At 37.2% G+C, this 12,399-nt stretch overlaps 1 long non-coding RNA gene across 1 annotated transcript; it reads left to right on the top strand.

The window, feature by feature from the left end:
• Positions 1-813: 813 nt before the first annotated feature.
• Positions 814-12,198, top strand: LOC123733073 (uncharacterized). Its single transcript, XR_006763554.1, has 3 exons — positions 814-875; positions 8,092-8,196; positions 12,133-12,198. It is a non-coding gene; the product is annotated as an uncharacterized lncRNA (long non-coding RNA).
• Positions 12,199-12,399: the final 201 nt, after the last annotated feature.

The raw sequence follows: 12,399 nt of genomic DNA, 5'->3' as shown, positions 1-12,399 counted from the left end.
CAATTATTCTGGTGATGGAGAGAGACACCAGACAAGACACAGAGACAGCAACAGAAGAATAGGATATGATGGAGAGACACCAGACAAGACACAGAGACAGCAACAGAAGAATAGGATATGTGTGTGAGAGAGAGAGAGAGAGAGAGAGAGAGAGAGAGAGAGAGAGAGAGAGAGAGAGAGAGAGAGAGAGAGAGAGAGAGAGACTTTAATCAGTTTGGCTCATTGGACAGGTCAGAGTCTATGTTTGAAGTTGTTGAGTCATTTTTGGCAATACACTGGTGTTGTATTCATGGTTTTAGCAGTTGAAATTCCGTCCCGGACCCCCCTACTGGCTATGAGCTAAGCCACCAATGTCTTCACATCCTAGGGGAGAGAGGAGCTGCTACCCCTGGGGAGAGAGGAGCTGCTACCCCTGGGGAGAGAGGAGCTGCTACCCCTGGGGAGATAGGAGCTGCTACCCCTGGGGAGAGTGGAGCTGCTACCCCTGGGGAGAGAGAGGAGCTGCTACCCCTGGGGTGAGAAGAACTGCAACCAGCAGAGACTGCGACCATGCTCGGGAAGAGCTTAGTGATTGGTGATTGTTGGGGCATGATTGGCAGGAGCTTCAGTAATGAAGACTGCTGCACTTGCTGATGTTTCACAATATGCCACGGCCGTCTCAGTCACCAGGTCTCAACACAATAGAACACCACCATCCCTCCAATAGACTTCCAGACAGTTGTAGAATGTTTGCCAAGGCTCATTGTAAGAGCTGTAAAGAGAGAGGGACTCGGAGAGAGAACAGGTAGAACCTGATATGTAAATGAGCAGAGCAAACGAAAGTAACTTTCAACGACCGAATGATCATTCAGACTGTTTCTATTGAGAGATAAAAGGTAAGACGACGATTGTTGTGTGTATTAATATAGTTGATATTGTTATGTGTATTAATATAGTTGGTGATATTGTTGTGTGTATTCATATAGTTGATGATATTGTTGTGTGTATTAATATAGTTGATGATATTGTTATGTGTATTCATATAGTTGATGATATTGTTATGTGTATTCATATAGTTGATGATATTGTTATGTGTATTAATATAGTTGATGATATTGTTGTGTGTATTCATATAGTTGATGATATTTTTGGTGGACAGTGTTATAATAGTCCTACTCTCCTTAAAATGTTTTGGATATAAATTAGATGCGTGGGGTGAATTCGTTCTGTGCCCATCTGTGTGCCCCAGGGTGATCGCTCCTACACTATCTACAATCTAAAAGGGTTCTTTGGCTGTCCCCATAGGAGAACCCTTTGTAGAACCCTTTTTGGTACTAGGTAGAACACTTCTGGGTTCCGTGAAGAACCCTTTCCACAGAGGGTTTTACATGGAAGCCAGAAGGGTTCTACCTGGAACCCAAAAGCGTTCTCCTATGGGGACGGCCGGAGGACCCGTTTGGAACCCTTTATTCTAAGAGTGTACTGTATCATAGGTCTATAGACTTGTCTTCTCAAAACAGGCTTAAAACACAACTAGCAACAAACAAACATGTTCTCTTTATAATCTACAGTTAACTCCTTTCACTCAGGAAGGTATGTTGTGTGAAAGAGAGACAAATAAATATTGTTCGAGAGACTAACAACAACTTACACTTCCTCAAAACAGTTTGTGTGTATTCATTAGTGCCCACCGTAGCAAAACGTTTCGGCAACAGAAACCGTTTAGGTCACATTGTACAGCGTTTAGAGTAAACGGTTTATGTTTTATTTAACATCTTAAAACTGTTGGCTGTGGAGTAAACTAATGAATACAACCCAGGTTGTCGCCTACGACTCGGCATGTTGATACCTGCCTCTTGCTGAAACCTGAACGTAGCCTGAGGGGTATACTATGATACAGGCTTGATATACTGGTTTTCTAAAGCTAGTCAGCTTCAGTTAGCTTCACATTCCAGCTCAGGCCTCACCCATCAGAATATACACAACAGAACAGAAAAAAATCTCAATGAAGTTTCAAGGTGAGAATCCTGCCAGGGATTATTGTAAAGTGTGTAGATAAATTAAATGTAATGTTAGTATAGTGAATGACAGTAAAACACTCCTGACAGTCTACTACTACTGAGACAGGTTGGTGTAATGTTAGTATAGTGAATGACAGTAAAACACTCCTAACAGTCTACTACTACTGAGACAGGTTGGTGTAATGTTAGTATAGTGAATGACAGTAAAACACTCCTAACAGTCTACTACTACTGAGACAGGTTGGTGTCAGTTTAATCAGACAAAATGGAGCTGACTGGACGTGGTCAAGTCAAATTCAATATATCAATATTCATATATTATACTTCAACATTTAACATTTCATATGATAATGTAATTGTATCATAGTTACACTATAATGTAGTGAACCTCTACATTTCATATGATAATGTAATTGTATCATAGTTCCACTATAGTGCAGTGATCCTCTACATTTCATATGATAATGTAATTGTATCATAGTTCCACTATAGTGTAGTGATCCTCTACATTTCATATGATAATGTAATTGTATCATAGTTCCTCTATAGTGCAGTGATCCTCGCTATATGAGCCACTTCACAATTACAACCAAGTGACCCAATTGGTACCAATGGCGCGATGCGTAGGTTGTTGGCCTTTTACATGTGAGACCTGGGTTCACTTCCCTGCCCAGCTGTTTGCTACATTGGTGTCAGAAGTGGTATGGTGTCTGTGAGGTCATCAGAATGGACCGGATGTGTGAGGGGTCTGAGTAGTCGAAGCACGGGACTAATTAACATATTGATACTGGGTTAACCCTATTGATACTGATACTGGGTTAACCCTATTAATACTGATACTGGGTTAACACTATTTATACTGATACTGGGTTAACACTATTGATACTGATACTGGGTTAACCCTATTAATACTGATACTGGGTTAACCCTATTGATACTGATACTGGGTTAACCCTATTGATACTGATACTGGGTTAACCCTATTAATACTGATACTGGGTTAACACTATTAATACTGATACTGGGTTAACCCTATTGATACTGATACTGGGTTAACCCTACTGATACTGGGTTAACACTATTGATACTGATACTGGGTTAACACTATTAATACTGATACTGGGTTAACCCTATTGATACTGATACTGGGTTAACCCTATTGATACTGATACTGGGTTAGCCCTATTGATACTGATACTGGGTTAACCCTACTGATACTGGGTTAACACTATTGATACTGATACTGGGTTAACACTATTGATACTGATACTGGGTTAACACTATTGATACTGATACTGGGTTAACACTATTAATACTGATACTGGGTTAACCATATTAATACTGATACTGGGTTAACACTATTGATACGGATACTGGGTTAACCCTATTGATACTGGGTTAACACTATTGATACTGATACTGGGTTAACCCTATTGATACTGGGTTAACCCTATTAATACTGATACTGGGTTAACCCTATTGATACTGATCCTGGGTTAACCCTATTGATACTGATTCTGGGTTAACCCTATTGATACTGATACTGGGTTAACCCTATTAATACTGATAGTGGGTTAACACTATTTATACTGATACTGGGTTAACCCTATTGATACTGATACTGGGTTAACCCTATTTATACTGATACTGGGTTAACCCTACTGATACTGATACTGGGTTAACCCTATTAATAGTGATACTGGGTTTACCCTATTGATACTGATACTGGGTTAACCCTAATAATACTTATACTGGGTTAACACTATTGATACTGATACTGGGTTAACCCTATTGATACTGATACCGGGTTAACCCTATTGATACTGATACTGGGTTAACCCTATTGATACTGATACTGGGTTAACCCTATTGATACTGATACTGGGTTAACCCTATTGATACTGATACTGGGTTAACTCTATTGATACTGATACTGGGTTAACCCTATTGATACTGATACTGTGTTAACCCTATTGATACTGATACTGGGTTAACCCTATTCATACTGATACTGGGTTAACTCTATTGATACTGATACTGGGTTAACCCTATTAATACTGATACTGGGTTAACCCTATTGATACTGATACTGGGTTAACCCTATTGATACTGATACTGGGTTAACCCTATTAATACGGATACTGGGTTAACACTATTGATACTGATACTGGGTTAACCCTATTGATACTGATACTGGGTTAACCCTATTAATACTGATACTGGGTTAACACTATTGATACTGATACTGGGTTAACCCTACTGATACTGATACTGGGTTAACCCTATTAATACTGATACTGGGTTAACCCTATTGATACTGATACTGGGTTAACCCTATTAATACTGATACTGGGTTAACACTATTAATACTGATACTGGGTTAACCCTATTGATACTGGGTTAACACTATTGATACTGATACTGGGTTAACACTATTGATACTGATACTGGGTTAACACTATTGATACTGATACTGGGTTAACACTATTAATACTGATACTGGGTTAACCCTATTAATACTGATACTGGGTTAACACTATTGATACTGATACTGGGTTAACCCTATTGATACTAGGTTAACACTATTGATACTGATACTGGGTTAACCCTATTGATACTGATACTGGGTTAACCCTATTAATAGTGATACTGGGTTTACCCTATTGATACTGATACTGGGTTAACCCTAATAATACTTATACTGGGTTAACACTATTGATACTGATACTGGGTTAACCCTATTGATACTGATACTGGGTTAACACTATTAATACTGATACTGGGTTAACCCTATTAATACTGCTACTGGGTTAACACTATTTATACTGATACTGGGTTAACCCTATTGATACTGATACTGGGTTAACCCTATTGATACTGATACTGGGTTAACCCTATTGATACTGATACTGGGTTAACCCTATTGATACTGATACTGGGTTAACTCTATTGATACTGATACTGGGTTAACCCTATTGATACTGATACTGGGTTAACCCTATTGATACTGATACTGGGTTAACCCTATTTATAATGATACTGGGTTAACCCTATTGATACTGATACTGGGTTAACCCTATTGATACTGATACTGGGTTAACCCTAATAATACTTATACTGGGTTAACACTATTGATACTGATACTGGGTTAACCCTATTGATACTGATACCGGGTTAACCCTATTGATACTGATACTGGGTTAACCCTATTGATACTGATACTGGGTTAACCCTATTGATACTGATACTGGGTTAACTCTATTGATACTGATACTGGGTTAACCCTATTGATACTGATACTGGGTTAACCCTATTGATACTGATACTGGGTTAACCCTATTTATACTGATACTGGGTTAACTCTATTGATACTGATACTGGGTTAACCCTATTAATACTGATACTGGGTTAACCCTATTGATACTGATACTGGGTTAACCCTATTAATACTGATACTGGGTTAACACTATTGATACTGATACTGGGTTAACCCTATTAATACTGATACTGGGTTAACACTATTGATACTGATACTGGGTTAACCCTATTGATACTGATACTGGGTTAACCCTATTGATACTGATACTGGGTTAACCCTATTAATACGGATACTGGGTTAACACTATTGATACTGATACTGGGTTAACCCTATTGATACTGATACTGGGTTAACCCTATTAATACTGATACTGGGTTAACACTATTGATACTGATACTGGGTTAACCCTACTGATACTGATACTGGGTTAACCCTATTAATACTGATACTGGGTTAACCCTATTGATACTGATACTGGGTTAACCCTATTAATACTGATACTGGGTTAACACTATTAATACTGATACTGGGTTAACCCTATTGATACTGGGTTAACACTATTGATACTGATACTGGGTTAACACTATTGATACTGATACTGGGTTAACACTATTGATACTGATACTGGGTTAACACTATTAATACTGATACTGGGTTAACCCTATTAATACTGATACTGGGTTAACACTATTGATACTGATACTGGGTTAACCCTATTGATACTAGGTTAACACTATTGATACTGATACTGGGTTAACCCTATTGATACTGATACTGGGTTAACCCTATTAATACTGATACTGGGTTTACCCTATTGATACTGATACTGGGTTAACCCTAATAATACTTATACTGGGTTAACACTATTGATACTGATACTGGGTTAACCCTATTGATACTGATACTGGGTTAACACTATTAATACTGATACTGGGTTAACCCTATTAATACTGCTACTGGGTTAACACTATTTATACTGATACTGGGTTAACCCTATTGATACTGATACTGGGTTAACCCTATTGATACTGATACTGGGTTAACCCTATTGATACTGATACTGGGTTAACCCTATTGATACTGATACTGGGTTAACTCTATTGATACTGATACTGGGTTAACCCTATTGATACTGATACTGGGTTAACCCTATTGATACTGATACTGGGTTAACCCTATTTATACTGATACTGGGTTAACCCTATTGATACTGATACTGGGTTAACACTATTGATACTGATACTGGGTTAACCCTATTGATACTGATACTGGGTTAACCCTATTGATACTGATACTGGGTTAACACTATTAATACTGATACTGGGTTAACCCTATTGATACTGATACTGGGTTAACACTATTAATACTGATACTGGGTTAACCCTATTGATACTGATACTGGGTTAACCCTATTGATACTGATACTGGGTTAACACTATTAATACTGATACTGGGTTAACCCTATTAATACTGATACTGGGTTAACACTATTTATACTGATACTGGGTTAACCCTATTGATACTGATACTAGCTTAACCCTATTGACACTGATACTGGGCCCTATTGATACTGATACTGGGTTAACCCTATTGATACTGATACTGGGTTAACCCTGTTCATACTGATACTGGGTTAACCCTATTGATACTGATACTGGGTTAACCCTATTGATACTGATACTGGGTTAACCCTGTTCATACTGATACTGGGTTAACCCTATTGATACTGATACTGGGTTAACACTACTACTTGTGGCGGCTCCAATCTGTTCAATCTATCTGTTAAATGAAGAGACACCACAATATGAGTGAAAGGATTTCAGGATAATATCAGTGAGTGTTGATTTAGAGTTGTCTTCTGGGTTCATCCTTGTAGCTGCCTTTATCAACAGGCTGAAATGTAACAAATGACATCAGAGTTGGGAGGTAACCAGTCCTTGTTTAAATCACCATGACAACCATGTCATTATTTCTCCAGAGCAGCAAGGGAATCTAGAGACTCAACCTTTGTAGAATCGCAATCACCTTTATTCACCAAGTACATTTGCACGTACATATGTAGGATCTTAATTTGATCCAGTTTACTACAGCAGGAAAATATTCCTGCAGCAACAGAAAATGTGAATTATTATGTGAATTATAATTAATGGACATTTTTGTAGGGGTTACTACATTTTCCGTAAAGAAAACTCAAGTCTGAAATTTCTAAGTGTAAATTACAAACTTCAGAAGCCTTTTTAAACCTCAAATACACTACAAGTTTTACATTTCCTGCATTGCTGGAAAGTTCTTCTGCAGTGGGGGGTGATCAAATTAAGATCCTACATCTGTACACATAATTGTACATGGGGATATGTATGCGAGTCTATAACATCCAATCACAGAGGTTTACATCAGCTGACAGTTGCAATGTTATCGCTAATAACTCAAACTGCCCTTTTCAGATAAAGACATAAACTCTGTACAGATGTAAGATCTTAATTTGATCACCCTGATGCAGAAAAACTAAACTTGTAGTGTATTTGAGTGTAATTAAACTTTAGAAAAGGTTTCTGAAGATGATAAATTCCACATACTCATTTTATAACTGTTCATTAATTATAATCCATAAAATAATTCAAATGTCCTGTTTCTGCAGGATTATTTTCCTGGTGTAGCAAACTGGCTCAAATTAAGATCCAACATCTGCAGCAATATACCTCTCTCTAATGTATGTGGCTCTATTGAGATTCACTTTTGACCATTTGACATCTTGTATTTACTGTTGTTTAGGCTGGTTGAATGAGTTGCCTATGAAAGCTACTTCATCTGCAAGAAAACAGGCGGCTGCACCAGTGACTGTCAGAAGTTTTGTGATTTCCTCATATGAACGTGAAAGTAAGTGTGTTGTCTACGCAGTTACAAAAATGGCTGTTGAAACTGTGGCACATATTTCTCTGTGACATTGAATAAATGTGTTGGTATGTAGGAAAGACGGGCAGACTCTCGTACTGTTGGTCTAGACTACCTACAAACTATTATAAGGCTATGATCACTTATCATGCCGACAAACCTGATGTTCTCTGTGAACTGATCTGAACAGGTTTAGGCTGGTCATCTATGATATGTAGGTTATATACAGTACATTCTCTGTCCTGCTACTGGTAGGACTATAACATTATGTTGATCTGAACAGGTTTAGACTGGTCATCTATGATATGTAGGTTATATACAGTACATTCTCTGTCCTGCTACTGGTAGGACTATAACATTATGTTGATCTGAACAGGTTTAGACTGGTCATCTATGATATGTAGGTTATATACAGTACATTCTCTGTCCTGCTACTGGTAGGACTATAACATTATGTTGATCTGAACAGGTTTAGACTGGTCATCTATGATATGTAGGTTATATACAGTACACTCTCTGTCCTGCTACTGGTAGGACTATAACATTATGTTGATCTGAACAGGTTTAGACTGGTCATCTATGATATGTAGGTTATATACAGTACATTCTCTGTCCTGCTACTGGTAGGACTATAACATTATGTTGATCTGAACAGGTTTAGACTGGTCATCTATGATATGTAGGCTATAGCCGAGGTATAGACCTTGATCTGCATATCACTAACAAACTGCTATTATACATTATAACCTAGTCTACTTTAAATAATATAAAATCTCTCACTTGATGCAAAAAACCTTTCTGAATGGTTCAACAATTTCCTCCTCGGATCAATCATGCCCGTTTTAGCCCTTCTGTCTATATTCTCAGATATGTTTAGAAAAGAACAGATTGAAAGACAATAAATAGCCTACTGTTAGTGAATACAAATACGTGTGAGACATGGCCTTGTGTTGCTGTACTGTCTATAACTACCTTAACAAACAGTGACTTATTATTATTATTATTATTATTATTATTATTATTATTATTGTTATTATTATTATTGTTGCTGAACTGTCTATAACTACCTTAACAAACAGTGACTTATTATTATTATTATTATTAATATTTTTATTGTTGCTGTACTGTCTATAACTAACTTAACAAACAGCGACTTATTATTATTATTATTATTATTATTATTATTATTATTATTATTGTTGTTGTTGCTGTTCTGTCTATAACTACCTTAAAAACAGTGAATTATTATTATTATTATTATTGTTGTTGCTGTACTGTCTATAACTACTTTAACAAACAGTGACTTGTTATTATTATTATTATTAATATTATTATTTTTGTTATTATTATTATTGTTGCTGTACTGTCTATAACTACCTTAACAAACAGTGACTTATTATTATTATTATTATTATTATTGTTATTGTTGTTGTTCTGTCTATAACTACCTTAACAAACAGTGACTTATTATTATTATTATTATTAATGTTATTGTTGCTGTACTGTCTATAACTACCTTAAAAACAGTGACTTATTATTATTATTATTATTATTATTATTATTATTGTTGCTGTTCTGTCTATAACTACCTTAACAAACAGTGACTTATTATTAATTAATTATTATTATTATTATTATTATTGTTGTTATTGTTGTTGTTCTGTCTATAACTACCTTAACAAACAGTGACTTATTATTATTATTATTATTATTATTATTATTGTTGTTGTTGTTGTTCTGTCTATAACTACCTTAACAAACAGTGACTTATTATTATTATTGACAGTTACCATGGAGATGAAATGTCACAACAACATGTTCATGTGATGCTTTAAATCACCTGACTGTTTCTATGTCTGTTAGTAAATGTTTTATTTCTCAAAGAGATAATGAATACATGAGAACAATTGACAGTCAAGAACTAGTTGTCACTGTGTTAACCACAACCAACATGCTGGATCTCTGTTTAGTTGTCACTGTGTTAACCAACATGCTGGATCTCTGTTTAGTTGTCACTGTGTTAACCACAACCAACATGTTGGATCTCTGTTTAGTTGTCACTGTGTTAACCACAACCAACATGCTGGATCTCTGTTTAGTTGTCACTGTGTTAACCACAACCAACATGCTGGATCTCTGTTTAGTTGTCACTGTGTTAACCACAACCAACATGCTGGATATCTGTTTAGTTGTCACTGTGCCTCTTACATCTAGACGTTCCGCTAGCGGAACACCTGCTCTAATATCCAATGATAGGCGTGGCGCGAATTACAAATTCCTCAAAAATACAAAAACTTCATTTTTTCAAACATATTACTATTTCACAGCATTTTAAAGACAAGACTCTCCTTTATCTAACCACACTGTCCGATTTCAAAAAGGCTTTACAGCGAAAGCAAAACATTAGATTATGTCAGCAGAGTTCCAGCCAGAAATAATCAGACACCCATTTTTCAAGCTAGCATATAATGTCACAAAAACCCAGAAGACAGCTAAATGCAGCACTAACCTTTGATGATCTTCATCAGATGACACACCTAGGACATTATGTTATACAATACATGCATGTTTTGTTCAATCAAGTTCATATTTATATCAAAAAACAGCTTTTCACATTAGCATGTGACGTTCAGAACTAGCATACCCCCCGCAAACTTCCGGGGAATTTACTAACAATTTACTAAATTACTCACGATAAACGTTCACAAAAACCATAGCAATTATTTTAAGAATTATAGATACAGAACTCCTCTATGCACTCGATATGTCCGATTTTAAAATAGCTTTTTGGTGAAAGCACATTTTGCAATATTCTAAGTACATAGCCCAGCCATCACGGGCTAGCTATTTAGACACCCGGCAAGTTTAGCCTTCACCAAAATCAGATTTACTATATCAAAAATGTTATTACCTTTTGTTGTCTTCGTCAGAATGCACTCCCAGGACTGCTACTTCAATAACAAATGTTGGTTTGGTCCAAAATAATCCATCGTTATATCCGAATAGCGGCATTTTGTTCGTGCGTTCCAGAAACTATCCAAAATGGTAAATCAGGGTCGAGCGCATGGCGCAATTCGTGACAAAAAAATTCTAAATATTCCATTACCGTACTTCGAAGAATGTCAACCGCTGTTTAAAATCAATTTTTATGCAATTTATCTCGTAAAAAAGCGATAATATTCGGACCGGGAATCTCCTTTTCGGCAAACAGAGGAAAAATCACAAAGACGGGGGCGGCCAGGGCCCGCGCCTAAGCCCAAAGTCCCTTGATCGGCCACTTGAGAAAGGCGATAATCTGTTTCAGCCTGGGGCTGGGATGACGACATTCAGGTTTTTCCCGGGCTCTGAGCGCCCATGGAAGACGTAGGAAGTGTCATGTTAGAGCAGAGATCCTTTGTAAAAGATAGAGATGGCAAAGAAGTTCAAGAAATGGTCAGACAGGCCACTTCCTGTAAAGGAATCTCTCAGGTTTTGACCTGCCATTTGAGTTCTGTTATACTCACAGACACCATTCAAACAGTTTTAGAAACTTTGGAGTGTTTTCTATCCAAAACCAATAATTATATGCATATTCTTGTTACTGGGCAGGAGTAGTAACCAGATTAAATCGGGTACGTTTTTTATCCAGCCGTGAAAATACTGCCCCCTAGCCATAACAGGTTAACCACAACCAACATGCTGGATCTCTGTTTAGTTTTTAATGTGTTAACCACAACCAACATGCTGGATTTCTGTTTAGTTGTCACTGTGTTAACCACAACCAACATGCTGGATCTCTGTTTAGTTGTCACTGTGTTGACCACAACCAACATGCTGGATCTCTGTTTAGTTGTCACTGTGTTAACCACAACCAACATGTTGGATCTCTGTTTAGTTGTCACTGTGTTAACCACAACCAACATGCTGGATCTCTGTTTACAGGGGTCAGTGCTCTAAAATGAGTCTCTCTGGGGAGAGAGAGGAGGGGGGCCCTGCCTCTAAAATGAGTCTCTCTGGGGAGAGAGAGGAGGGGGCCCCTGCCTCCAAAATGCATCTCTCTGGGGGACATGACACCAAAGCTAAGAGGTAAGATGACAATTTTATGAAGAATTGATTTAGTTTATTTCCTAAATAAATAGCTATCTTAAGGTGAATGCACTTACTGTAAATCTCTCTGGATAAGAGCATCTGCTAAATCAGGGGTTCTCA

The sequence above is a fragment of the Salmo salar genome, unplaced genomic scaffold (genome assembly GCF_905237065.1).
Source record: "Salmo salar unplaced genomic scaffold, Ssal_v3.1, whole genome shotgun sequence".
NCBI lineage: Eukaryota > Metazoa > Chordata > Actinopteri > Salmoniformes > Salmonidae > Salmo > Salmo salar.
This window is presented reverse-complemented; position numbering and strand designations above follow the sequence as displayed.